The following is a 2580-nucleotide window of genomic DNA, read 5'->3' as shown; positions in this document are numbered from 1 at the left end:
TTTTAAAAAAAAAAAAAAAAAAAAAATTAAAAAAAATTAAAAAAAGAAAAGGAGGAAACTGCGATGCACCTCCCTCCATAAACTTTCCACCATAAAGTTTAGCATTTAGACAAGAGTCTCTTCTCGCGGAGCGCAAACGTTGAGTGGTCCATTACGAGGTGAAGGGAAGGCGTCGATAGTCGTTATCTGCCGGTTATTCCGTTCTCTCAAGCCTCCCCCTCCTCCCTGAAAATGGGGAAGAACACCGAAAAATCTCCAAGCGCACTCCTCCGAAAGCGACTCCTCCTCTACGCTCCTCGCTCCTCGGGCTTCTCGTTCCCGTAATTAGACCTCTCTCGAGGACCGCTTCTCCCTTCGACCACCGGCCGAGCAATCTTCCTCATAATTCCCGCCAGGGTATCTTATCTCTCCGCGCCCGTTTCCTCCACGAGCAAACAAATCTCTCGTGAGATGGCGAGAAGCACCCTGGCGTGATAAAATTAAGGGAGGGAGGTGGAAAGGGGAAGAAGAGGGGTGGGTTCGTTAAGGGGCTCGCGGGAGCCATTCCGCGGCGCGCGATGCTTCCTCGAAAGGCGGCTGCCAGCCTCGAGTGGTGCATTACGATGTTTACAGTTCCTCGATGCTGGATATTGTGCGCCCTCCGCTTTCCAACCACTTCCAACCCCTCCCCCGCTTATTCCTTGCTCGAGGCTGAAGATCTCTCGCGAGAGGATGGAATGTAGACACGTGTCGAGCTTCTTGTATATCAGGAGTCGAGTTTGATTGATCCACAATTCAAAAGGATCGTGATTTAACACGACTTCTTCGTTGCAAAGATTATTTTCCAAGATTATTCGTTTCTAAAATTCATTACATGGAAGGGGACTTAGCAATTATTATAATTAATAATTGTCACGGTGATAAATACATAAAATCTTTTTGCGTAGATTAGTCGGGTTTTTGGAAGAGTGCTAATTTGATTTGAAGAAGAATAAACAGTTGCTTCTTAAGGGGTAAATTTCGTCAGATTTGCAAGGGTTGATTTATGGGATGACTTTGTGGGATGGTCTAATCGTAGATTATACTTTCGTGCGCAACAGTGTATGGGGAACGTACTTCTTGCACAACCATCGTGAAAAATATGGGCGTTGTACGTGAAGCGACCATAGTCGCTGGTGCACACGTGGCACATCTCTTCGTGACAAACGATCATAATCACCCTTGGCAACAGGATGGGTTAAAACCGTGTCGTATTGCAGACGTGCACCGATGTTTCGCCAGCATTGCAGCTAACTTTACCAAGAGTCACAAGACATGATGATAATTGTGTGATCAATATACCTTATGGCTCGTATCCCTCATGAGACGCGATTTCAAACTTGGAAACTTCTGAACGCTTGGAAAATTGGAGGATCCTAAATTATGAAAGTTTTTATTATCATTAATTTCCTCTTGGTAAATAAATTATAATTTAACATTGGTATACAATTTTATATTTCGTAAAAATCGAAATATTGTGAATAATAAAATAATGAATGATATGATTTATAATTAGAAATTTCAAGATCGGTTGTTTAAATCGTTTTATATTATTAGAAAATTGGCTTGTTCGGAATAAATGAGCTGTTAGCTTTTCTATTATTATCTTTCTTATCAATTAGCATCACTCAAATGGTTTTATTTTTATCATCTTCTTCGAAATCTGTCAATTTATATTCAATAATTATATTTGTATTACACAACCTCGTTATTTCTCACCGTCGATTAATAATTGGAATTTCATGGAAGCTGGTTTCAAAATTACAATTCCTTGATTGAATCATTAATTAACGAAAAGAAAATTTATACGTAATAGAGAACTATAGCGCTCATTTTACTTTGGAATATATTTATCTCTGTCTGGAGGAAGAAGATTGACCCTCCTTAATGGCAAATTATATTCTCGTTATGTACCATTTACTGATCCTCTTCAAGCGACTTTCTCCTAATGGTTTAATGTTTATATTACGAATAAAATTAAGTCAAAAAAAAAAAAACATCTGAACCGTTCCGTACAAAAGAAATTATTTAACAAACTGATAACAACAAGAAAATTTATCTTATTAAAATTGTATCAAAAATATAAGAGTTTTCTTTAATTTAATATACAATATATTCACATCTTGTACACGATCAAAAATTTCGATACACCAATCCATTTTTTAAAACCTTATATTTCTCGAAAACCCGAGAAAACGAAATCGAATTCCAGTACACGACTCGAGAATTAACTTATTCATACAACCGAGGTGCGAATGAACGAGCTTTTATCGCGCAACGATTCTAAAAATCACTCTGTGTAACGATCAGCCTCTCCCGTAACTCGAATCAACAACGAAAAAAAGAAAAAAGAAAAAAAGAAAATTCCTTTCTATTGAAAACAACACAAACGCGCATACACCCCCATTTGACCCGAGGCGAGCAAATGTCACGAGCTCGACAAGCTTCGGTCAGAGTAAAGCTTGTACACGTGTCCAACCGAATTCTTTCGAATCAACGACTGACTGAGATTCAATCCTTCGCGCGGAATCGTGTCAGCTCCCTTTAATCCCAAATCGTGAT

At 39.0% G+C, this 2580-nt stretch overlaps 1 protein-coding gene across 13 annotated transcripts in view; it reads left to right on the top strand.

Annotated features, from left to right (window-relative positions):
- The window catches only part of LOC102674491 (neurexin-1), a 425676-nt gene that overhangs the window by 225135 nt on the left and 197961 nt on the right, over nt 1–2580 (top strand). The window lies entirely within an intron of this gene.

This window comes from Apis dorsata, unplaced genomic scaffold, assembly GCF_000469605.1.
Source record: "Apis dorsata unplaced genomic scaffold, Apis dorsata 1.3 scaffold_295, whole genome shotgun sequence".
NCBI classification, from domain to species: domain Eukaryota; kingdom Metazoa; phylum Arthropoda; class Insecta; order Hymenoptera; family Apidae; genus Apis; species Apis dorsata.
Note: the sequence above shows the minus strand (reverse complement) of the source record. Positions and strands in the feature narration are given on the sequence as shown.